Here is a 27,714-nt window from a genome sequence, read left to right on the forward strand (position 1 = left end):
AAATTTATCCAGCCAATTTATCACAAATTATCCCAAGAATATCCAGTGCTTACATTAGGACAATCCCTATATAGATTCCTCCAGTAAAACCTCTACATTAATTCCATTTGAAAAATCTCTTCATGGATTTCTCCAGGGATTTCTCTAGAAATTTCTCCGTGGATTCCTCCCAGGATTATTCTAAAGGTTTTTCCATGGATTTCTTCAGAAATATCTTCTCAGGGTTTTTTTTAATTAGGGATTCCTCCAGCAAAACTTTACAGTGATTCTTCCTGGGAAACATCAAAGAACTCCCCCAGAGATGCCTCCAGCGAGTCCGTCAGTAATCAACTCAGATTATCATTGAGAGTTTCCATCAGCACCTAAATAAATTCATGGAATAGTTTATGTAGTGATTTTCCTGAACTTACTGAAGTAATGTTCTGAGGAATTTCTATAAGAATTCGTGAAGTGATTTCTTGTAGAAACACTGGAGGAATTTCTCTTGGAATTCCTTGTAGAATCTCAGGTGCGATCAACGGAGAAATCCCTGAATAAATCTCAAAAAAATTCCTTGAGGAATCTCGAGAGGACTACCTGAGGAAATTCCTGCAAGTATTTCTGGATAAATATCTGGAGTAATCCTTGAGATAGTCGTAGTGTAAACTGGAGAAAACCTTGAAGACTTGTTTGCGAAAATCACTGTAAAGATTTCCCTGGAGGAATCCTTACAGGAGTCTCTTGAAGGATTTTTGGAGTAATATCAGTAGAAACCGCATGAATAATCTTTAGAGGAATCTCTGAAGGAGTCCTTGGAGTCATCTCCGAAAAAAATCTTGGAAAAGATCCCAGAGGAATGATTGGAGAAATTCATGGAGAAATCTCGGTGAAAATTTTACTTGAGGAATCTATAGAGGAATCACTTGTGGCAATGTCTGCAGGTACTCCTGAAGAAACTCCTCCTGAAATCGCTAGAAGAATCCCTGTGGAAATTCCTGGAATAATCTTTGGAGGGATCCCTGGAGGTACTGGAGAATTGCTGAAGGTATTTCTGGAGTCCTATCGGAACCGGTCACAAAAATCGAGTGACGAACAAAAGTTCTTCCTGGAGAAATCTCTGGCAAAATCCTTTTTGGAATTACTCCCGAAATTGCTATGCAGATTACGGTAGAGATTATCTTAGAGGAATTTCTGGTAAAATCCCTAGACGAATTTTCCGAAGACATCCTGGAAATATTTCAAAAGAAATTCTTAAAGAAACTTCTGGAGGTTTTACTGGAGGATTTACTTAAGCCCTATATGAACTGGTTCCCAAAATTGTGATTTCAGCATTTTTCAGCAAGACCAAGATTTTCAGCAAAACCAAGTTGAGGGGCATGGGTTCGAATCCCATCGATCGAGGATTAACATTTACTAATATGGAATAGTCTCGTTAGAATCTCTGGAGTCTCACGAATATTTACCAGGGTTCACTGCAACGAGAAATAAGTGACTGTAAAGACCATTTTGCTAGACAAACAGACTATAGAGACCCTTCATTATACACAGAGACTTTAAAATAGTGACCAAATCTCTGCTACCTTAACTCTGTGAGTTGAACACAGTGAAATTCAATCTTATCCTATATCAGAAACACTAAGGTTTAAACATGTTCCTTTTTATTTCGAAAAAAGTTAAAACGACTTTGCTTCAACGTAATTAACCACCACCATAATTACACGGTTTTAATACGACTGGCAAAAACCGCTGCAGTTTCCTCAACCATAATTCAAGTATCAGCCGGCTGCTGTGTCGTCTTCAGGTAAAGATCTTGATCTTGCACAGCAAGCTACCAGACCTTGTCCATTCCTAGTTGCATGCATGTCACCCTTTCGATTGCGTTTAACCACGCACCCAACACAATGAGCGACGAAGGCGGAAATCGCTCTACAGAGCCAATTCAGACGACGACGACACTGACTTCTTAATAGAGTCTCACTTAAGCTAGAAGCTGTAGAATTGCAGCGCTCAGCTGCTGCTGCTCGGTCAATGGACGTTAATTAGACATAATTAAATCCGCTTTGCATCATATGTGCGAATGTGATTCTGTTGTCGCTGAAGACAGCGAAGAAGGTTATTTTGAAATCCTAGGGGACATTAACAGATCTGCCTGATTGAGGTTGTGAACTGATACTGAAGCTACTTTTAGAAATAGTTTCACTTTGTTGTTCAAGTTTTATTCCGTTTTCTGCACTTGGAGTATTGTATTCAGAAAAATTCATTATAATACAATTTAACATGAAAAAATGTTCAGTGTTTGGCAAATTCTAGCAATGATCAAGTAAATATTTCTTGATTGAGATGTGGCATTTAATGCTTGTTTATTGTGATTCATTTTACTAAGAATGTAAAAACATACTTTTAAACAGTTTTTCATAAAAAAATAATCAAAAATTTAAGATTACCTCACTTAAATGTCTCACAATCGCTTGATTACTGTTTCTGGCATATTGTCATTAAGTTTTTTATTTATTTTCAATTGCGCTTTACTATTCAACATGTAAATAACGTATTTGTAGAACAAGTCAAAAGTGCAAACATTATTTACAGGAAAATTAAAAAAACTAAAAAAAATGCTAATGACTTCTTGACGAACATTATTATTTGTTTCTCGGTGGTTTTTCCATGAGTTTTCTCAAGAATTTTCAAGAGTTTCGTTATGTACTCCCTCTTAAATTCTTTAAAAAACTCACTCGTAGCTCGGCCAGACAACACTGTAAAGAATTTTGCAGAAATAACTCGTGGGTGAAGAGCTACTGCTAATACTAATAATACTGCGTAAAAAAATATTTTCGCGGGTCCTAAGGACCACATTATATGTCTCTAGTAATGGATAATAGATCTAAATTCGTTTTTAGAAATGTTCCAGCACGTCACAAATTTGTGCTAAAGATCGCCAAAGTTGGTATTACTGATGTTTACATGAATTTTCATGTATGATTAATCAAACTTTTTAATAATCCACCAAGTATGCAAAATACGACTTCAACTTTCATTCAAAATGAAATTTGGTTCAAATTGCTCTTTTTGATTATGACTAAATTAATTTTTCAGCATGCTTGCAGTCTTTATACTAAAATTTCCGCTTCTCCTATATACCATACATTCTAAATCAGTGATTCTCAACTTTTTTTGAAGCTGCGACCCCATTGAAGTTCTACAACCAATCCGCGGACCCCCAAGATTGAATGCTTTCGAAACCAATGCTCATGCAAACCTCCCAAAGATTTCAAAATGGATTTGACAAATCTTGTAAGTACAAAAAAAAATCATCAATAGTTCACCAAATATGTTTTGACTTAGGATCATGTTTTTGTTTACTACCGTCGTTGGGGGTGACAATGGGTCAAAAAGGGATGTGTACGAATTATTTATTGAATAACTATCGCAATTTAACTCCAATAAACTTCAAATTTGGTGTGTATGTACTTTGATGGTACATTAACAACTGTTCAAAACATTAAAGAAAAATATTTATTCACAGCGGCACCACAAGTGAATGAAAATTGACCCAATCTCACCCCATAGAGGGGGTGACATTGGGTCACTGTAATTGAAATAACTTGTTTTTGATAATATGGTTGCAAAACCATTCACAGCTGAAGAATATTGATGAAATACGATGCAAACAAGATGAAAAGACATCTAAGATGTATCACAAGTATGATAAACCCACTTAAAAGAACGATTATACCAAAAAAATGAAGAGCTATGAGAAAAAATATGTAAACTCAACATTCATCGTCAAGTTTACTTAAATTTTCTATTTTTTTCCCTCGAAATGTCTTCAAAGTCTCATCCCCATTGCCATGAAGCCTATTCAGTTTCCCCAAAGGTGTACTGAAACAGTGATTATTTTAATTCTTCGCAAATAGTTAAATTTCGGAGCGACATTCCACGATCAATACATTTCAGGCAGATGTTGACGTCATAATCACGATATTTCAGTGTTCCAACTCATTTGTACTTCCAGGAGATGTTTCTATAATATGAAAACACTGATAAATAATTAAATTAAAAAAAAAAACAATCCATTTGATAAAATTTTACGATGTTGCTGCGCACGAAACACAGTTGCTGGATTGAGAAGTTGTCAAAATGCGTTGCATTGTTATTCAATGTACGGAATCATCAAGTAGACTAGTTTGATGTTTCAGAGATGCTGTATTCAGAAAGAATAAACACATCTTAATGAAAAATAAAACTACCGGCACCGTAAAATGTCAAAAAAGTGGACTTGCAATTTCATGTACTGTCGTTCTTGCTTGACCCAATCTCACCCCCATTTTTTATGTTTTAGACACCGTACCGAAAAAAATAAAATTTTTGTTGAAAAATCAAATAGATTCCGGAAAATACGTGTGAAGTGTAATGAAAAGGCTTAAAACCTTCTACTAATATAACGGTAGAGGTTAAAGTACATGCGTAATACTTTGCACAGGATAAATTTTATGTTGCAAATTTTATCTAATTTCAACATACAAGTTTATTGATATAGTAAACAAAAACTGCTATTTCTAAAAATGTATATTGTGATGAATTACGTGTAATAATATGTTCCCTAACATATTAATTATTAATTTTAGTAATTTCACCGTTATTAGCTGAAATATTTCATAAATCATATTTTTCCGTTTTGACCCAATCTCACCCCCCAGACCCATTGTCACCCCCATCGACGGTATATTGGGGTGCCCTTTGTGAGCACGGAGATTGGGACGTGAAACAAAATTGGAGAAGATTTTGAACGTTAATACCATAGTTGTTTATGAACAATAACGATTTTAGTATCAATGGATCAGAAATTCATCTAAGAATCGACACTATTTTTGTAGTTTTTGAGTAACTCAATAATTCATTTTGACAAGGTTTCCTCGGTGAAATAGGTTGAAACTTAGCAGTATGATTTATTTATGAACGGTGCATATTGTTGCAAAATATTAGCCCAGTAGCATTGAAGAAAATTCGTTTATCAGACGGAGTGGTTTGAATGAAACCAGATAAGGTTTTTTTTAATCCTGCCGATAACTGCCAGGGAACAAAATAATTTTTTGAAGGTCTCACCAATAAAATTGCAATCATAACTCACAAGGATTAAGAAGCACATTTTTTTATAAATTTCCTATGGATACCTCTAGAAACGATTCCAGTTTCGTTTTCAAGCTCACACTGCAAACACATTGAGCAACGTCTGAGAAATAGAATACGAATGACTGCGAGAAGAATAATTAATTCTCGTATGCCATCTATTATTGTTGAAATTACATCATATTTGCATAGATAGTTATATAAAAAAAATATGTTCAATAAAATTAAACTCGATACATTGCATGCTTTCTTGTAACAAACTTAGTATGAGGAGATATCTCACATAATGTGAGTCACATTTATTCATCAGTCAATAAAAACGCTACTTATTCTTAAAGTCTTCACGGACCCCTAGGAGTCCGCGGACCATCGGTTGGGAAATCCTGATGTAAACCATCAAAACTCTTCTAAATCATCAAAAAGTATCAAAAGTTACTTCGAAAGAAGCATCGAAAGCAAAATTAAATTAAGTTTCGTTTAAACACATTTTTGGTAAGTGCTTGGAGGTGCTAAAATGAATACTACCAACAGTTTTTGATGGAATATATTCAAAGACTTCTTCAAAAGAGTATTCAATGATAACACTCAAAATCACATTAAAAAAAAAAACAATTTCTAAGGTATTAATTCTCACTGAAATTCTCTCAGAACCTACACAGGCATCATCTTTAGGATTTTTGCTAGTGCTTCCTTGGAGGAGCTCAACAGAGTTTCCTGCCAATTCTACCAGTTTTTTGGCATAAACTCCTTGAGGATTTCTTTCTTCCAATCGGGCGAAAACCATTTATAAAGCTTTTTCATGCTTGTTGAAATTTAATTTACACTCGAATTATTTTTTTTTTAGGATTTTTCCATTATTCCTACAGGAAGCATTTCAGGAATGCATCAAAAATTATATCACGAATTTCACTAACAATACCTCCATACATTGTCCCCCAACAATACTCGAAAAAATACATGAATTTCTCCTTGTATTCCTTTACGAATTACTCCAAGGATCCTTTAAGGAATATGTCCTGTTGTTTCAGGTATACACCTCAAGTGTTATCCAGGAATTCCTTCTGGATTCCTTCAAGAAGTTAACAAGAATTCCTCAGATTACTGGCAACCTTTTACCTGTAAATTTTTTTTCAAATGGTTCTTTCAGGAATTATCTGTTTTAAGAGGGGTTCAGGGGTCCTCAGAGATTTTAACCAGAGTTTCCTCCTATGATTTTTTCTGGATATTGCTCATCCAATAGCATTAAGTGTTTAATCAAGCATTCTATCTTCAGTGTGTCCTGAAATAATTGAGGTGTTGGCTAGTAATATGTAGAAAAAATTACAGCTGTGATTTCTAATAGCGTTTTGGCTCCAATTCCTTAAATGACTCATATTTCAAACAGTAGTGATTTCAAAGTAAGAAATTATATTTACGCTACTTTTAATTGTGGAGGACTTAAATCATAGAAGAATTGATGTTTCTGTGAAAAAAATCGAAGGGTTTTCTTAAAAAAAAACACTAAATCGAATGTTCGGAATAAAAGTCATGTTCGGAATTTGAGACATTGAGACAACACGAAATTTCTTTAGTTTTTTTTCCTTTTTTAATTAGGAATTATTATCCAAGATACAATTTTGAATAAATGACAAAATTCTTGAATTAATCTCTAGATTACTGTATAGTTTCTGGAGTAATTCAAAGTGGAATTTTTCGAATAATATTTATAGGAATTACCGATGGAACCCCTGCAGACATTTGAAAAGAACTGAAAAAGTCTAGGCTTCACCAGAATTGGAAAAAATCTACAAGGAATATATAAAAATATCTACTCCAGACTCTCCGGAAAAACCTCTGTAGAAATCATTAATGCAATTCCTGAAGCAATTCCAGATGAAATCCCTTGTGCCCATCACTCGAAATATGACTGCAGGAGCTTTGTGATGAAGAGCATAACTTTTAGTTATGCGTGGAGGAATCGCAGGTCCAAACTCTGGAAAAAAAACCCATGAAGTAATCCTGGAAGAAATAGATTGAAAAAATCCTGGTGGAATTCTTGTAGGAATTTCTAAGGAGATTGTGGGACGAATCATTGGTTTCTCTATAGAAATCCCTTGGAGCAATCCTCGAAAAATTATTGTAAAAGCTTCTGGACAAATACCCAGAGGAGTTCTTTCAGGCATCTTTGGAAGAAATAATGTAATGTAGTTCATGTGGGTTCCTGAAGATATTTGAAAAGTATCTGTTAAAGTATCAGTAAATCCTGGAGCAGTCTTTACAGAATTTTCATTGAAAATATTCCTCTACATCATGAAGAGATATCTGGAAAAAAATCCTGCAAGATTTCTACAAAAAAATGAGGATATGCAAAGAGGAATTTCATACAGATAGTTATAATAGTGGAATCTCTTGAAAATATTCCTTGATGAAATTCCTGAAAAATACGCCTAAATGAATTCTTAGATATATTTGAGAAGCACTGTGTGAATTCCTATAGAAATCGGACACATCCTGTGGAGACTTCTTGAAAAAAGGTCGCAGGTGTAAACCTGAGGGATATTTTGAGTAATACAGATGAACATAAACAAAAAAATAATTGTAACAAATACATAAATATAAGATACATATGGAATCACATAAAACTGTTTAATATGGACATTTTCTATGTAATTTTATTTGAAATTTTTCTAACATGTCTGTTGCGTAGCTTTAGAGACCAAATAGAACTTTTGGTTAGGAATGCAAAATAAGTTTCCCTGTGGATGTTTCTATATAGTAGTACTATGTAATTTAGAAAATAATGTAAGTTGAGTGTAAATTTTACGTTTTTCAGTAAGGAATCCATAATACACAAAGGGCCTATTACTGGCATCGTTTGCTTATATGGCCAATTACGCATGTCAGTCCCATGTTTGTAGGATTGCCTATTCATATTGAAAAACAATTTGTTTTTGCGTTCATAAGGCATGGTACAATGAATCTGTTCAGTCAAAACTGTGCATGTGTTTTGCTGAGATGTAGATTCTTTCAGAAATGTTTAGTTTCTAATATGGGCTTTATCCCAAGATCTTTTTCAGCCCTCTTCAACTCTAGCAACTATCAATAACGGAGACGATATCTTTGAATAGCGTAGCACAACAGATGCAAACGATTTATTCTAATAAAAACCCAGAACATACAATTATCCACTGACTGGCGGGCGACAGACTGCCGACAAATATAACAACATAATAACATATCTACGCGAGCGCAGCTGCAGAAATGCTTCGACAGAACTGGTACGGAGTATTCACAACGCATTCTGAGTGCACTACGTACTTTCTCTTGCCCCTACCATACCATTTCAGCGCAAATTAATACGATGATGTTGTCCAAGACCCAGTTGCTCACATTAGGTGTCAGCCGGGTTCAGTAAACAACGGCGCTTAAATGAGTTTTTTTTATGATTTCATTTGTCGTCCATTAGTGGGATGATAGTCGGGTTTGAGTCATTCTTTCGTTTGGGTGGGTCAGAGGATTAGAGCAACTAAGCAAATCTTACCAACATGGATTGAATGGATTGATTCCTGTTATAGGTATCATGGACAAACATTCTCGATTACTATGACCACAGGAATGAAGTTCCTTTTTATTCAATTAATTTATAGTACTTACCCGATTTTGTTAGCTTATTTTAGCATAGTTGCCACCTTCTTCCAAATCAGTGCCTCAAGAATAGTCGAAAACGTTCTCTTGATTGAGCATGCTTTCGAAGTCCTGAGTAACTTGATTTACAATTGGACTAGTGTGTTCTAAATTAAAAATATCTGCGCTTCCAAACTGCAGAGCAAGTTTTTGAATTTTTTCACAATTAGTTAGTAATGGTTTGTTTTCTCCTTTCACAGTAGGAATTGGCTTTTTAGGTTTTTTTTTTCTAAATTTCAGATAGTTTAAAATAGGGCTTAGAAAATTTTTGTTTCTCAATTCAGAAAAACGTTTTCAAATTTCTTAAAATGTAAAAATACTCAACTCGTAAGACCCACTCAGCTGATTTGCCCAGTTCCATCAATTTCCACACACATTTGGCTCCAGTAGTCACTTGTGGGATCAGCAGCTACCGGCAGTGAATGCCGGAAGGTGTCTTCCACATCTACACACGTTTCCCATTTGCCCGCTCAGTTCGCAGTTATACCCCATAACGGCCAACCAGCATACCGCCCCGGCATTACTGTAAGTATTGTCAGTGAGTGACTGGATACACCATTACATTCGACACCAGCGAGAGCATCAAAAGCCCCATAAACCTCTGCACGGGAACTTTCTCACCTCGTACCCGATCGTAAGCGTTTAACAAAAGTATTACAACCTTAGATATTTATTTCAAATCGATGAAAAAGTTATGTAAATAGCTGGTAAGATGTTAAAGTTATCCTGTAACAAATTTAGTGACATTTTTCATATGCTATGTACATGAATTCTCGGAAAATATAACCATAATGTTATAATGTTGATATAAAATAATCAACAAACATACTGTTTATAATTACAGCCGACTTAGTAATATTTTTGATATGACGTTTACAGTCCATTCAAAAGCAAAATTTAAAAATATAACTTTTTTTTTCATTTATTTATTAGTATCATTTCAAACATTATAAATGTAAATGTATATCTAGGTGTTCTGTGTTAGACGAAATCATGATCCTAATTTGATTAAACTAAATTAAGCCTTTATTAACATTTTTCAACAACAAATTACATTTCATTTTCCGCAGCAGTACAGAACTTTTACATGTGAGTTGATTTCGCCTGTTTATAAAAGAGAAAAGAAGCTTTCAATAAACATAACCTGAATATATAATGCTTTTATCTGGGCAATAGAAGATTGATTGCAACGAATTTTGTCTAAAATTATTTATTATTTTGTTTCGACATTTGTTCTAATGGTTCAACATTGGATACTCTATGTCGTTATGGAGGAAGCTTCAATATCACTTTCAAAATTTTATTCTGAATTTTCTACACAGCTTTTTTCATGGTATTACTACAGCTTGTCCATATTAGTACAGCATACAACATGGCAGGCATAAACATTTGTTTGAAGATCAAAAACTTCTTCCTAAGACAAAGTTTTGATGTTATGTTAATAAGTGGATAAATACATTTTATGTATTTGTTACATTTTGGCTTGAATGTCCTTATGTATCAATCCACTATAATTTTGTTATTCATTTCTGTTCGGGTACCTAGTCGTACCCACAGTCGTTGTTTTACTGTCTGATTGTCTAAATCAGTAAGCACCATGTACACGACTGGAGCGCAAAGTGTATTTCGTTCCGTACCAACCTGCTTCTTTTGCTCCGGTTTGTTTTTGCCATTCATTGCTTTATTTTTTTGAGGTTAGTCTGTTATGATGAACTTTTGCAGTGCAACGGATCGGATTTGAAGATCGGAATTGCGGCAAACAGTCAAGCATCAACCAAAGAACCAGCCCAACCAAGCTACCGACCGAAATGGCTTAATGATGTACGGGACCCTTTTTCTTTTGCTTCGTTGTAATTGTAATAAAATCGTATGGGCACTTCGAATTAATGATGCATGGTTGATTCCACAGGGTCGTTTAGATGGGAAATCGCCCTGAATATCATTCAAGTTATTATCAGTTAATTCGAACTCCTTTAATGTTTATTCGAAACGCAAGTTTTTATAATTATTATAAAATTAACAATTATTCCACGTTAATGTAAAAACAAAATTAAATCAAACTAACAAAATCAAAAACACTGATGTAATAGTTTAATGAATTACTCTTGAAAAAGGTCTAATACACAAAGTGCTGCAGTGTCGAGCAAAGCAAAATTTATCGTTTCAATTTCCCTAGACTAAGAAAGTCACATTATCACTGTTGTGGCGGAAATTCTTTGTGAACCCAAATTGCAACAACTTGTTAATATTGGTAATACTGAATAAAGGAAATAGTCAGTAGTGTTCCATAGAAGAGAAGAGTTCGGGAGGCCGTTTCTTTGGTAGTGCGGAGTGAACACCAAAATGTATGTTATTGTATAAATTAATGACCAAATAGGGAACCACTATGTCCCTAACTAATACACTTTCCCTATAATTTGTTAATATCTGTAATGAATAAACAATTTTCAGTATTGAAGCTGTGAGCATGGAAGCTGCTGTCAAGTTTTGCGTGTTTCTGTCAAAGGTGACTCTCCCCAACCATAACCGTTTCAAATCTTCCAGTTAAACACCTAGAAAAGAATTTCGTCATGTTACTCCAAGTAACACGTAAAAAATTTTCCCATACCGGGAATCGAACCCGGGCCTTCTGGGTGAAAGCCAGATATCCTAGCCACTAGACCATATGGGAGAGGCGATGGAATGGTAACAAAAGACCAACAAAAACCTTGCCTTCGAACTTATTTACGCATCAATCATATCCATTCAACGAACTGCATGCACAGCGGAATGGATGAATGAATCAATTCGTAGAAGAGAATCGAATGAACGTGGGAGAGAACGCGCACGCGCTTCTCTTCTTACCGGTGTTTCAAAATATTACCAACGCTGCACAACTGTTAAGTGGATGACTAGTTCATCTACTCGCGAAGCAGTTTCTGATGTTTTTATTCATTCGGATGGAGGGGTAGCTTCTCAGGTAAAAATATAGAAAAGGAAAAACTGAAGGAACTCAACCAATAATTTATGGAAGCTGGGTAGTAGGTATTTGGCAAACATGTTTAAGTTTAGGTGATTGTTCGATTTGTCAGTAAAATTTTGGACTTTATTTTACTATTACGTCATCTGAATGTATATTTTGGTTGTGACTCTTATCTTCAATAAATGATTTCCAAATTACAACAAATTCTTTATATTATAAAACTGAATCGAAAAATATTTTCCACTAATCATTATCTGTCAAACTATGCCAAATATTGTCCTTTAAATTAAATCATGACCACTTATAATAATCATCATTGCAAAATTATTGACTTAATAATGTCACGACGTAATATAAAGAAGCATATTGATTTGAAATAACATCAACGAGTTACAATATTGAGAAAGCACGCACTGATAAATCTAAGTTTTAAGGAACAAATGCATACCTTTGCATGTAGTATACATAGCTTGACGACATAAATAAATAAGCATTATTCTTTCTTAAAACTTGCTCAAAGTCGACTGATTAAGAATTCTTCTTTGTATTGTAATTGACGCGATTGAGTTTTATTCGACTTTGTGTTTTGATGCTCTGCCTCTGATGGGATTTTGGCTCTCGGTAGCCACCAGTCCCATATTGTCTAGTGGTTAGGATATCCGGCTCTCACCCGGAAGGCCCGGGTTCGATTCCCGGTATGGGAAACTTTTTGTTTGAAACAATCCTTTTTCAAATACAGTCAACTCTCCCTAATCCCATATTTTATACAGTCATCTCTCCATAACTCGATATTGAAGGGACCATCGAGTTAAGGAGGTATCGAGTTATAGAACATAAAACCAGTGCAAATGTGATCCAAGGGACCATCGAGGTACTCTTCACTGATGTAAACATCAAGTTTGGTTGAAAACATGTGACGTCACTCCTATCGTACCATATACCATCCGGACCACTAGATCATTTTTTTTGAAAATTTGTTCGAGGTGGATAGGAATGACGTCGTCAAGTAGCTGTCAGTTTTCGGAATATATTACCTTCTTAAATATAGTGAGTTCTCTACCTCGATATCGAGTTTCAAAATATCGAGTAAGGGCGAGTTGACTGTATCTCGATATCAAGTTAGAGAACCATAGTAAAATTCGATTTTCATGACATCTCGATGGTCCCTTTAACCACAGTTACACTGATTTTGTATTCAATAACTCGATGGTCCCTTCAATATCGAGATATGGAGAGTTGATTGCATTAATTTTAAGAATCAATAATAACCTGTTGGCATCGGTGTCATGCTTTTTAATAAGCATTAATAATTGATTTCCGAACTATTACCTTCAAGTTTAAACTGACATCAGTTCGAACTGATCAGACCCTTATAAGTATTCTTCGTTAATCCAATATCAGTCAAATGTTGGCATCGTGTTCTCTACTAGAAAATTATAGGTATTGATCACTGCTGTTTCTTTAAATCTTCAAGTCCTGATTTACAAAAGTTTGATCGTTCTGAAAATACACACATAATAAAACATTCATTGATACTTCAATACTTTTATTGATCCTAGAAATAGAAATAGAAATAGAAGTCCAGTTGTGAATCAAAGATAAGGCGATATCAAAAGAAATATCAAAACATGCTTTTACTAGTACACCATTCGTTTACCTCACAGATAAATTGCTGTTGTAGTACTTTGATCCATAGCATTAATCTGTTTGATTCATAATAAGGGCTCGCTGATCTACATTTGCGGGAAGGATAAACTTTAGAAAACTGTTAACTGTCAATCGTATTTGTACCAAAAAAGTTTCCCATACCGGGAATCGAACCCGGGCCTTCCGGGTGAGAGCCGGATATCCTAACCACTAGACAATATGGGACTGTTGAATTGTAGTTGCCAAAAGCTAAATATAAATTGAGAGCCTCTCACAAGCGTTTGTCCTCGATATATCGTTTCGTCGAAAAAAAAAATAGGTGTGGAATTGGTTACCATTGATTACCGCCCTACAGAATAAATTTGTTCACACCTCTAGAAATGAATACCTACTCGCACACTCCAAGAGAGTAACTCACCGAATGACGAAATCACGACGAAGCCAAAGGAAACACGCTAAAAATGGGTTGGACATAGCTTGTGTGGCACATACATAAAACAAGCGAAAATATGTTGCTTAACTGTATGCAACGCATTGCCTTCCGCAGTAATTTTATATTGTTGAGAATTCAGTAATTGAACAGATTTTATAAGTTGACCCTCAGTTTGTCTTGATCACCCTAACTATCCATTTCTAATATTTATTCAATACAATATTCTTTATCACGCCCGTGTCTATTGACACTCTTGTAACTTAACACATCTGATGTCATTCTTCGTAACTTTACAGCCAACAAATGAATCTTGAAGTTTTGCTTACCGAAACTGCGCCTCAAGATTTGCTATAACCGGTCGATGTAAGTATAAAGCAACGGAAACAGTGATAGCTTACCCCTTAGCTCTTGATTCGCCATAGACAGCCACACCTTCCTCATTCCGTGTACAGTCATTGACGAACCAAATTCTGTTTTTCCATATAAAAAGTTAGGGGATCTGTATCACAGCCTCTGGTAATCTAAATTTGGTTAAAATTAGAAAATGACTGAAAATGAATGAAAAATAACTTAAATTTAATGAATTCACTACTGATAGAACTTAAATTTATTTCAATTTCGTCATATAAATTTAAACCAATTCAAACTAACAGAATCTGAGATACGGACCCCCAAACTTGGGAATATTGTATGGAAAACACTTTTTTTTATAAATAATGTTTATCACTGACTGTAGTATTGCACAGCTTAAGCCAGTCTGGTTCCCGTAGCTGTGCTGCGGAAAAACGATTTCATGTGTAAGCAAACAGAAAGGTGGAAAATTGAAACCCACCACCCGAGTCAGCTTTGTAGCGAGAGGCACCTGCCCTGAAATCACAACATAATTAAAGCGCGGTATTTTTTTTATCTCATGGACATGGGCTGATCAAACACGGGGGGAGACTAGTTCGCAACTCCTCGCGCGATTTCTGTGTCCATCGCTATCCGGTGTGCAATGTAGTAATATGCAGTTCGAATGCAGGGCTGGTAGCAAGTCTCTTTTTAGAGACTTGGTCACTATTTTAATTCGAGTCTTTAAAAAGTCTCCATCTTCCCATGTAATCAGTAGCCCGTTGATTTGCCTTTTTGACCTTATATGGCTATTAACCGATTTAATTAATTTTAATTTAATTTTAATTTTAGCGTTGCGTATTGCAAAATTCTAAGGGCTTCAGAGACTCTTAAGCGACTGTTTGACAGATTATTCAAGAATTTCGAAGATTTTCTTCGATAAAAAGCTTTTGGCACCATTCTAGTCATTTCTCCAGAGATTCCTTCTGGAATACTTTCAGGACTCTCTCAGGGATCTCTCCAGAAATTCCTCTAGAGATTCCTCCACCAATTCTCTCTGAAACTACTCCAGGGTTTTTTTTCTGGAATGACTAAAAGAATTTCTTCTAATTTTGTTCAAGGAAAAACTTGAGCACATAAACGCTACCACCTACAGTTATTTCCACGGCATTTAATCTGAAAATTTTCTTAGATATCGCGCAAGGATCTCCTCAAGATATTTTCTCTCTACCGTTATTTTCTCGATTATATCACGGATCCAAAAAAATTCTGCGTGATATAATGAAAATGTTGTTTCTGCCATATAATTTTCATCGAAACTTGAGCTTTAAGTTGCAGAAATAGACCGAATGAGATGAAACGCACGTAAGAGATGGGTCAAATAGATATTTGTTGGTTGTTTGGAGTTATTTATCAATGTAAAATGTATGAAATTCATACAATTATTGTGGCGTGATAAAATCGAACTGAAAACCATTCTAAAATCGAGAGTGATATAATGAAGCGATATTAAAACGAGCAGTGATAAAATCGAGAAACTACTATATTTTTTCAATTTCTCCAGTTGTCACTCTAGGTCCTAAGAGATTATCCTTAGATTAATACAGGAGCCCGTCCAAGAAAATTCGTAAAGATTTATTCAATTTTAAAGAAACTTATTTAGATTTTTTCCGGGAAAGTTTACAAGAAATCTTGCGTCGATTATTTCAATTATTCTTCCATGCATTTTTATATAAATTCTTTCCCTGAAAATATAATTCATTTCAATCGTTCGTTAGAATTACGTAATCGTTCGTTCTACGAAACAGTTTCTTGTTATGTATGTAATCAGCTTCGTTATTGAACTCATTCTCATTCATTAAAGGTTTAAGAACAGTAAATACTATAGAAAATAATCTAGTTATACTCAAATTTCTTTCGGAGCTCCCTTTGATGTTCTACAAGGAATATCAAACAAAATTATAACAGATATTGTCCATTATAACATGTTTGTTTTTATTTTCAATAATTACCTTAGCAACTTATCTAGAAAATCCTCCCAGAGTTCCACAATAGTTCAAAACTTGTTTCAGAGATGCTTAAAGGAGTTCATTACCTAAAATTACTTTAGAACTTACAGAAGTTTCATCACAGGTTACTTTTAGTAATAGGTTCTGTTTTATTTCTAATTTTTCCGATACTATTCCAAAAATTTACACGACGTTTCTCTAAAGACATCCCTGGAAATAATCTTTACAGAATTGCTTGGGATAGTTCTCAAAGAGTTACAGGAGTAATTCCAAAAGAAATCTTCAGAATCTGTGGAGTTTTTCCTGAAGGTATTCTTAGATAAATTATTGGTTGAAGTATGAAGAGAAATAAACGATAGTTTTGGAGGAAATTTCTGGTGGAAATCTTGGAGATAAGAAAAAGAATCCTAGGGGAAATCGATGGAAAAAACATGAGCATGATCGACCGCCCGCAGTTGCTACTCCGTTATTGCAAGAACAGCTGTACTTACACAGAGTACCAACAGATGCTACTCAGGATCAGTAGCAGTGGCGTTTCGAGGCCCGGTGAGGAGTCATATTCTGGGGCCCTTTAAGTCAGTGGCTAAGTGTCTTGAAATATGAACTTTATAGACTCCATGCATGAAAAAGTTGATCACAAACCACGTTTTAATAAATATTCCTTAGAGAATCCAACCAGACATATCTCAAAGGGTCTTCTTAAACATTTGTATGGGGGTTCATTGTGAAGTTACATCAGGTACATGCATTTAATGTTTTTTTTCATACATTTTATCAGTAGTTAACTCATATATCTAATTAAACTTTCTTTCAGCTATTATTTTGAAGATTTCTTCAGGAGTTCATTGAGCAATTCCTTCACAAACTCACCAAGGAATTCTTCTCAGACTTTTGTTTGGGATACTTTTAGGGATTAAATAATCTTTACTTCAGAGATTTTTTCAAAGATTTGTTCATAAATTTCTCAAGGAAGTGATTTTTCACAAACTCATCCATTCCTCAAAAATATTCCGAAATTTCCCCGATTTTTTTAATTATTTCACTTGAAATGTATCTAAATACAGTATGGCCCATAAAAAATGCGAAAATTGTTTGAAAGTGAATATAGCATCCACAAGCGTTATTTTCATTGTTTTTGATAGTGAATGTAATTTCTGATTATTAAAGTATATTCTGACACAACTTCGCTATCCTGGACAATTTTTGTCATATTTTTCTTACTGTCCTAAATAATATAATAAAGCAAATAAGTTCAAAAGTTTTGTCCGCCCAAAGCTAGAAACAGCGTCTGATTGTCGTATACTCTGGTGATAAACTTTCCACCTTCAAAAATCACACTTCATTGTTGAAAATTTTAGTTTGTTTGGTATCAGAGGATGGAGGAGTTCTTAGAGAACGTGTTTTTCATGATCACAATAAAATATTTTGCCAGGGTCATAGTTTTGAGGCCATTTGCGTCTTATAGGTTTGATATGCCTTTATTTTTTGCTAAGGTTGAATAAAAAATAAATACGGAGGCCTGTAACAGATTTTTGAGGATGAAATTTGTTCCTTCGGTTAGAGACAACTTATATCAATACTAGCTCATAGGTTTTGAATAACACGGAGCCGCTTATCACACTTATATGCATATTCAATATAAGCTCTCCAAAATGAGTCGTTTTTTTCAAAACATGTTTTAGTCCTCAATTACCCAGGTATGAACAAAATTTATCATTTTATTTGGGCGTATGCTGGAGACAAGGTCTGTGAAGTATCTCAAGCCATCGTTGATGTTTTAGAAGCTTTCATCACACATATATTGAACTCGACGTCCACATGATAAAATTTGAAGGTATGCTTCAAATTCCTCTCTGGTAAGGTGAAAGTAACAGATAAAAATCATGTCCAAAACGAAAAACTGATTCTTAATAGATTGAACAATACAAGTAATTAATAATATTTATGTTTCATTCACATTTTCTATGTAAAAACTACCATATAACATGATATGAAGATTTTCGCATTTTTTCATGGGCCATACTGTATAGTTTTACGGTAAAAATAAGGGGAATTCGGGAGCTCGCTGACAATTTTTTCAAAGCAGCTCGCAAACTTCGTTGTATGAGTGCGAATCAGCTTAAAGATAGAATCTATTCTATTATTAGCATTACAATTACAAACAATTCTTCACAGTTTACTTACATAATTTGATTTTAGGCTCACTATTCAATTCACTCGTAACATCTGCATGGATTTTCCTGTGGTAGTAACTTTTAGGTTAAAATATAAAATTTCAATAGTTTTTACTAATTTATTTTTTGAATTTGTTTACCGGCAAAATAGACCGATATACCGGTAAACAAATTCAAAATATAATTATCACTGTCAATACCTTTGTAAGTTTACTAATTTACTGTGATGACTGTTGTGATGATTAGTTTATTTTTGATAATTTAATTCATTTTAGTACTTTGAATGGTAGCTGTTAATTGATTTAAAGATATTAATCAATTACTTTAATTATCACAGTGCACAATCACAAATTAGACTGGCATGATTCATTCTTAATAGAATTATTAATCCTAGTGCTCAGAATACTTATATCTTGCTATTTCAATGTTCAATTTTAATCCTTAGTTACAATGTCATCACTGGGCATGTTGGCAGCTATAGATACCTTGAATAATTTCTCCCATGTTTCCTCCAGCTATTCTTCAACAGTTTCTTCCAAAAAATTTTGAGAGAATTCTCACAGGATTTCTCTATAAATTTCTCCAAGAAGATGTAAAAAACTATTCAGAAACAATTGGAAGAAACTTCTGAAAAACGGGAGAAATTTATAAACTAAACCCTAAAAATATTACTGATCTTAGTGAAATGCACGTTGAAGTAAATCCGTACAAGGGAGAAGTATTTTAAACATCTTCAGATTTATTCTGGATACTTGAAAAAGTTTTGGATGGGCCTCTAGAAAAATTCATAAAATGAAACCAAATGAAACCCTGCAGGATTTCCTAGAAGAAACCCCTGGAAAACCTCGAGCGGAAGAATTCCTATTAAAGTTCGAGAAATAAACCCTGAAAAAATGGAGCGATTCCTATGATAATCTGTGGGGTAGATCTTAAAGAAGTGGTTCTAAAAATGACTGGAAGTATTGACAAATTTAGATTGAAAGAATGTTAGTATGATTTTTTGGATACATTTCTACATGAATTTATTCAACCCTTGAACGAATCATTGCAAATATTCTATGAAGTAATCCTGTAGGTATCTTTCTCCAATTATTTACCTAAAATAGTAATAGGTGAGGAAACCGACAGAAGAATTTTTGAAAGAATCTTTCTAGTAAGAACTTTTGGGAGAATTTGTGGAGTACAAACAAAAGGATGTTAAACTGCTGGAGGATTTTTTGAGCGAATTCTGGAAGAATCCCATTAAGCATATCTTGAGAAATCATTTGAAGATTTTCAAGGCGAATGCCTGGAATCATCGGTATAGGAACCTTCATAACACCTTTAGGTAGGATCCCTGGAAGAGTCTCAATCAATCAATAAAAGAATCCCTGAAGCTTTTCCGTATCTGTTTACCTGTGGAATCAGTGTTTGGATTTCGATAAGAATAAGCCGATCGAACCATATTCGGAGAGTGTTACAGTTCGCGAACCATAACAGTTCGTGGCACATCACATTCGGAGAGCCTTATGAATGTAAACATTCACTCTCTCGTTTGGTACGTGGCACGAGAGCGTTCAAGAGCATCAACTCTCACAGACTGCAACAGTATCGAGTCGTTCGGGTGATTTATGTTTTGCATAAAATTGGTAATAACTTTTATATTTACTGATAATGCAGCCTTTAACAACCTAATTATTATCTATTGGACCATTGAACACCCCTTTGGTTGCAAACATCGGGGCCAAACAGTGGGTGGTGTGTGTCTGTCTTGTTTTCGTTCATGGTTCGTTATCTTCCACGAACGATAAATGTCATGCGTGTTGTATGAATGCAGGCGGATAAATGGGCTGAAATTTTGGCTCGTGTGTCAATGATCGTTAAATTTTCCAAAGCCATAAACTTTGTGTGGAACAATAAAAGTAATCGCTGTATAAACAAAAGTTTACATCATGATTCATCGCAATGCGAAAGAAGAAAAAAATGGCTTTAGATACTGCTTTCCGTAAAAAAAGAACTTTCTAAAACTTGTATGCACTTTATCAAAATATGTTTTGGTAGGTACTTTTCAAGAATGTATAAAATACTGTATACAAACATACGTTTTGAAAGGCATGGGGACCAACTTGGTTCAGAATATGGCTCATTATGAAATGGTTGCAAACGATTTCCTAGCTTTCTCAGGTTGGAGTTACAGAGGGCCCCCAGATATTCGATGATTAACAGAATAATGTATTCTTGAATCCAAAAACACGATGTTCTTTTGAAAGCTATTGTTCTATAAAGTTGAAACGCTACCTCTATCAATATACTGGATGCTGTAGGGGCTTCTACAATTCCCAATTCAGGTCTTCTTCAAACCTGATCTTCCTTTGTTGTATACATTTTTGTTTATGCGGACCGCACCTACTGCACCCCCCTATCTACGTTACTGATCAGTAGCATCGTCAATATGTAAGTACTGGTGCCCTCATTATTATAACAAACAATAACGGCGCCGACTGCGTCCGAATGCAGGTCAATTTGGGGATGGGAGGAAAATTTTGACGTGTTACTTGCTTAATAGAAGCCGAGGAGTCCTCTGCACTTCCACAAGAAAACACTGGGAGTTTGGATATGGAAAAAGATAAACGATAAAGATATAAGTTGAAATGAATACTTATCGGATGACCGATAAGGATAGTGCGGTTACTTGAAAAACTCAATTTCTCATAACACACGCTTGAGATTTTTCATGCATGAGTTGTCAATCACGCAACTCAGCAGTCAAAAAATCATGGATGACTTGGCTCACCTTTTTGACTCATTGTCTCGTATTTCCACAGTTTACTCACACACGGCAATAATTTCTTGTGAGTCTGGTAGTTGATTGAGTGACTTGCATCAAAATCTCAAGCGTGAGATTTGCGAAGCAGATCTCTAATGAGTTTGCTCTCACGGGAGAGCGTATTGATTGAGATTTGAGTGTGAGTCTATCAACACTGCCGAACACGATCCTGATTTCGCTGTTCGCTCCACAGAAGCATGCAACGGAGAATCGATGGTAGAATCAGTGGATAAATTCCAAACGGATTTTGAAGTTTCTCCAAACTTATCTGAAATAATTCTTCGGGACTTCTTGGAATCTCTGATATAATATCTAGGGTTGTCCTTTCAGGTTGAATTCTTGAAAGCAACTGGAGAAAAAAAATTCTTGGAGAAATTCCTTAGAAAGTCCGAAAAAGAATAATCAAATTAACTTCTGAAACAATCGTTGCAGAATGTCTAAAGGAAACTTTGAGCAGACACTTGAATTGATTTGTGAGGTTATTCCTGGAGAAACTCGTGAAAAAACTAATGCGAGTCGTAATGCCACGAGGAAAGGAAAAAGTCTTCGAAATATTCTTGAAGAAATGTCTCTTCTTTTGGTTCCTGCTATTTATCCTTGTTTAGTCCTTTTATGGTGTCTGTTTGCACTGTTTTTCAGGCAAGAAATTCTAAAAGTTGTTATTTTGAAAATACAGTCGCTACCAGCCCTGTGAATGGAAGCATCATAGGCAAGGTCGGTCCGAGTTATACCAAACCAATGTTTCGTAATCTGAATCGCTTAGTTTCGAGTGCAGGCGCGGCGCGGAAAGAAAAACAAACTGAAACGTTTATGAAAACAGGAAAAACTCGTCATCGAAAGCATCAACAACAACTACACAGCCAGTCAGTTCCTAGACATCTCTGTAAGGTGCATGAGGCGACAGCTATTATAACCACGACGACGTCTTTGCTGATGACGGTACTGGGTGATGCCTTCGGGGTAAAAAGATGTATTATCATATGAGTAAAGTAACACGGTCTTCTGGTACCTACCTACAAACATGCTAACACACTGGTTACTTACCAGTTGTAAAGACAACGACCTGCTGAGATAGATGCACATTGATAAGGTGTTAGCCAGCAAACATTCGGCGGTGTCTTTGCGGATACCGGTAGGCGAGATAAAAATCCATTCTCTGCAAGAGGCAAGTAACTCCTCCTCTTTCCCTAAGATATCAGCAAAGCCGAAGAGATAAGTGGCGTCTTGAAGATCAAAAGAAGTAAATAAGAATATGCAGATTTTCCATCAGGCTGTACTCACTTGACGATGTGTTATCGCAGCTCATCAGGTCCGGGTAGAACGTGGTTCCATCAGTGTCAATCAGTGAGGATTATTTTGTAATTTAGTTCTAATTGGAAACAGATTAGAATCTCTCAGACTGGTCGTTCTCATTCATGGAGTTCGTCGATCGTTGAAAGTTGGAACTGGATATGTACATTCAAACGGAAACAGGTTCGGTTCATCCGAACTTATTGAGAAAAACACTGTAATTAAAATGTTAACTACTCTTGGAAGTTCAAATGCAGCTAATGGCAACTTTCAACGATAGAAGTTCTATAGAAGAACAAAGTGGGGCAAGGTAGTATTTCTTATAATTTTAACTTTTGAATTCCATAATATATTGACAATAAAAATAAAATAGTACAAACATTTAAAAAGTGAGGATTTTTTTAGTGATTTGGTCACTATTTTATATTTTGCATACCATTATCTGAACATTACACTTCTTACCTACTACAATGTCATCAGAACATCTTTGCAGTTTGACGAAATTCACGATAATTGAAACATAAGTAACGGAAAACAAGTGCACGTGAGCACAATCTTTAATTGAACCCCTTTCCATAAACCACTCAGAAACGGTGCCATCCAAATTTCAACAAAATAAAATTACGCATTACTACGATGCCGTAACGTGTTGCATTTTCCATGGGGAAATCTTCACTCCAATTTAGAGCGCTTGGGAATTTCATCCACCACCACCACCATTATGTCAATCACCCTCTTTTCACTTCTGTGCCATGGACATACAAAACACCAAAACATTTCCGGCAAATGATACGAAACAATGCGCGCTCCCCATCCATCCATCATACCCTTTTCGGGAAAATCCAGACACCGCACTTGTCTAGCTAGCAGATGCTCTGACTCTTTGTTGTCTGACGGAGTGTTGAAATTTTCATAGGCCTGGAAAGTCGTACGCATTTTACAACCTCTGCGGAAAATCATCCATGCAGGACAATCAAATCTTCTAGGGTCTAGGACGGACGACGAAACGGTGAATACCACTTCACTATACACTACCGTGCGAAAGTTTGGGGTCACCCACTAAAAATATAAAAAAGTGCTTCAAGCATACCAGGAACTACATTTTTATTGAACTTGAGTGAACCTTAAATTTTTGTTCACAGGCTCTTAGTTTACGGTGCAAACTTACAGAAAATCTTAGTGATCTTGACTGGTATTTTGTGAACTTATTTTTGGATTTCGGCCATAGGATTGAAACGTCGGCGATGAATTAAAATTATCATTATCAATTGATTGTGACTGCAAGCCGAAATCCAAATATAACTTCCAAAAAAATTTTTGATCTTTCAAGGTATCATATCAAAAAATCATATATTTTGATTTTTAAAGGAAACGGAACAACTAACTGAATTAAGTATACCTCTGGTAACTCTCAGCTTTCAAATTCGTAAAACAAATAAATGATTGATATAGTATAACCAAATGTACTATTTTTTCTCTTCTTTTAAAGCTCATGCGCCATTCAGCATTGCGGAGCCGAAACTATTCGAATATTATCCATAATTTCAGTTTTGTTTCTTATCCATCAACAGTTATGTTTTTTTACGCTGTTTATTTGTGCGATTTTTTTACCGCGTAAAAAACGCGTTGATTCAAAAACCGACGTAAAAAACCTGAGTCCAAATTTTTTTCCACACAAAACAATCCTTAGCAAAGTTTGAGATCATATTGAAAACTAATTTTGATGTTGTGATGTTGCGAAATTTGATAACTCAGTTTGTTGTCATTTTGGTCGTATTGACGGTTAATATATCAAAACTGATAGCAGAAAAATGTTTCCATGAAATCAAATTGAAAACTACTTTAGCTGTCACTGAAAGCAAATTGGAAAATGTCTCGGCTATCATTGAGAGCAAATTGAGAACTCACTGAGATATTCATATTTTTGTTTGATACCGAAACAAGCCTGCGACAAGATTATTTTGCATTATTTTGTATATCATCATAGCTTTTATAGATGAAACACCAAGAAAAATATTGTTGTATAAAACTGTTTCTGCAACAAAAAAATTAAAAAGATGGCAAAACGAAAACGAAAATTGATATCGAATATAGTAGTTGATATCAAATTATTACATCAACTTGATGCTGAATACAGGATATGTTTTCGACTTGCTTATTTTTTGATGTTGGACTCGGGATGTTCTACATAATGATTCGTATGGTCATAATATATCGAAAAACGAAGTCTTTTCTATGTTAATTTTTTGAATTGACGCGGTTTTTTACGTCGTTTTTTTACGCGGGACGTCAACCAACTTAAAAAAGAACCGGTGTCCGGTCATTTGGCCGAATGTCGTTTGACCGAATTACGAGCAAAAAATAATCAAATTGCTACAACGCTGATGTGTAGGGTTCATAAATGTGGCCCAGTAACTGATCAGCTAATTAGTTTTTTGATTTTTAATACATGCTCTCGGAGAATGATAAAATCGCCCCGTTTATTCAAAACGATGTTGTGAACTCCACACATCGCATCAAAACTCTAAGCTAGTGGTTGGTTCGTCTGTGGGTTACCAACGATATGGTTTTAGACGATATCATCTGAAATGTTTCCTTCTTTTAAACATAGGCTATTATTTCGAGTTGTACTGGTTTCATAACTATTGGAAAGAATTTAGCTTATATTTTAATTGGAAATTTTACCTTCTTCAAATCATCGGCAGTTCCTTGTAGTTATACTGATTCAACGATTATTCTTTCTTTTGATCATAGGCTCTCTAGAGAAAAGTATGTTTCATAGTTACTGGCAAAAAGGTTTATAATACGTTCAAAAAAAGTCTAATTAAAAACAAGGGTTCACTTAGGTGAGATGTAATTCTCCTCCAAGATCAAGATTGCAACGTGTGAACTGTTGCTTGCGTATAGCAGTAAACTGAGCTACTCGATGAACTTACGTCAAAGAAGCTCACTGTTCCTCCGTCGTGAAAAGAAGAAAAAAAGAAGAAAACTTGTGATTGCTAGAACTATGAAATATTTACTTTGTACGATTCGAGGGTTCGAAGCACACCAATCCTGTAGAATGACAAATAAGTCGTAAACCGTTTTAGTTTCTGTCAAAAGCTGACTACAAATGCGATAGAGCGTTTATTCTGCACGTGTTCTACTGGGCAGTGCTGCATTGAAGCCAGGGCTGCCACATATACAGATTTATCTGTATTACACAGATTTTTTTATTCTGACACAGATTCAATAGGGTCCTAAAGCCCTGTCCCAATTTTAGTGCCAAACGCTTAAGTTTAGGCCAATAACACATGTTTACTCAATTTTCTAATGTTTTCCGTTGGTTTGAGTCCAAAAAACATTTTTTTTAGATTTTGTCACACCCCTTGGCTTAAACTCAAATTTTGCGTGCACTTTGTTTTCTGTGTGCCTTTCAAAATGTCAGATAGGAACAACCCCAGTGTTAAAACTAAAACCCCTGTGGTATTTTTGTCGACTAAGCGAACGTCAAACATGATCAAAAGTGTCAAGGTTCATTTATGAACCCCATTTTAAAATTAAAGTTCAAGCATGATATAGCCGTTATTTGAGCGGGAAAAATTGCTAAAGCAGTTGCAGTAACATGCTCTTTCGTGTTATGGAATAAAAACAAGATTTTATTAAAAATTTTAGGACCCAATTAGTATGGAACACAGATTTTCTTTCATCGATTTTTGTATGGACACAGATTTTTTTGTATGGGACACAGATTTTCTAACCTGGTGGATACAGGTTTTCTATCAAATCATCTGGCAGCACTGATTGAAGCAGTAAGTTCGCGCGTTGCCGTCGAAGTTATTTTTTCGGTTTATTCTGCACGTGTTCTGCTGGGCAGTGCCTCATTGAAGGCCAAACAGAAAATTCGTTTATTTTTCCTCGTCGTTTTTTTTCTTCGTTCTATTTTGCACGCATTCTGAGTGCTTCTCAAAGGCCCAAGCAGTCTAGTTCGGGTTTTTGCATCGCCGGAGTGATTTTTTTTTTGTGAAATGAGCATGCTGGTTACAGTTGGTTACGGTTACTCAGTAAGGAATCGACAATCAATTTGGAGAGGTCGTTTCATGCTTCTATTTTGAGTGTACAATATATTCTTAAACGTATTTTTATCATGACAACGGGAGGAATGTCACTTATATGAACTGATTTAACAAAATATGAACAATGTTTGGAGTTCTCGAAAGTGTACATTGAAGATGGAAAGCTACTCACAAGCTACATCTGTTGGTTCCATGTGCAACTTCGATTATTCTGGGCAATGACAGAGTAGCAACTACGGCCATCAATACTTATGCTTATGCTTAAACCTGACTACAAATGCGATGGAAAAACCTCTGCTGAAAGATGTTACCTTCTTTCAGCACTGATTGTTTCTTTAACTAATACTAAAGAGCTAATTATTTGTAAATCAACGTTGATTTATCCTTCCTTAAGAATAAGCTTAATAAGTTTTTCTAAATTCAATGCAAAATGCAATGCAAACAATTTTGTTTAAGAAAGCAGAAGGAAATTTGAACGGCATTCCTCTAGAAATCACCATCACCCCACATAACACACACGGATAGACTGCGCAAAGGGTATAAAGTTCCCCTCCACACACGGTTGGCAGCAGCAATAACAACAACAGCAGCAGCATCGCACATCTGTCAAGCTCTACACTCACTGAGCGCCTTCCAGTGAGTGACCAAGCGCATCGCAGTGAGTGACCGTCGCCAGTCCAACATACACATACATCATCAATCATCATCGCCGTCATCGTCGTCATCATTTGCGCCTGGAAACAGCGGAAATGTTCTACGCGTTTCTAGAACATGTGGTGCGGGATATAAATACGCGTGATGTGCGCGGCTGAAAATCAGTTATATTTTCAAATTCGAAAAGTGAAGTACTAGTGAAGTGTAAAAGTGTAAAGTAAAAGTGAAATAAAGTGAAGTGTTTTAAAAAGTAAAACTTGCCTAGTGTCTTCTTCGCGTGCGGAAAGTGTCGTTTTCGTACATTTGGTCCTTCGAGCCGGATCGCGCGGATCTAGCAAGTCAGAAGGCAAGGCAAGTTTCGCGTTCGGTCGTAGTGTAAGTAGTCGCGTCGCGAGTCGTTTTAGTGTGCGCGAAAGTGTGATAGTCGCGGGACCGTCGTGACAGTGTCCGTCGCAGTCAGCGGAACTGTGGGTCTCGACCAGTCGACTAGTTCGTCGTTCGTCGGTTTACTTGGTAGCAAGACAGCTACAGTGCCCGATTTAGTGCTTCGGCGCGCGTCAGTCGTCGGTTGTTAATCCAGTCAGA

General features: G+C 35.6%; 1 protein-coding gene, 1 long non-coding RNA gene and 3 other non-coding genes across 10 annotated transcripts in view; 3 read left to right on the top strand and 2 right to left on the bottom strand.

Annotated features, from left to right (window-relative positions):
* The window catches only part of LOC5570531 (coronin-1C), a 183,801-nt gene that overhangs the window by 52,742 nt on the left and 103,345 nt on the right, over positions 1 to 27,714 (top strand). The window lies entirely within an intron of this gene.
* Positions 10,235 to 11,242, top strand: LOC110675508. The gene is made up of 2 exons (XR_002499557.1): positions 10,235 to 10,427; positions 10,492 to 11,242. It is a non-coding gene; the product is annotated as an uncharacterized LOC110675508 (long non-coding RNA).
* Positions 11,369 to 11,440, bottom strand: Trnae-uuc. The gene has a single exon. It is a non-coding gene; the product is annotated as a tRNA-Glu (tRNA).
* Positions 12,364 to 12,435, top strand: Trnae-cuc. Its single transcript has one exon. It is a non-coding gene; the product is annotated as a tRNA-Glu (tRNA).
* On the bottom strand, positions 13,532 to 13,603 carry Trnae-cuc. Its single transcript has one exon. It is a non-coding gene; the product is annotated as a tRNA-Glu (tRNA).

This window comes from Aedes aegypti, chromosome 2, assembly GCF_002204515.2.
Source record: "Aedes aegypti strain LVP_AGWG chromosome 2, AaegL5.0 Primary Assembly, whole genome shotgun sequence".
Classification (NCBI taxonomy): Eukaryota; Metazoa; Arthropoda; class Insecta; order Diptera; family Culicidae; genus Aedes; species Aedes aegypti.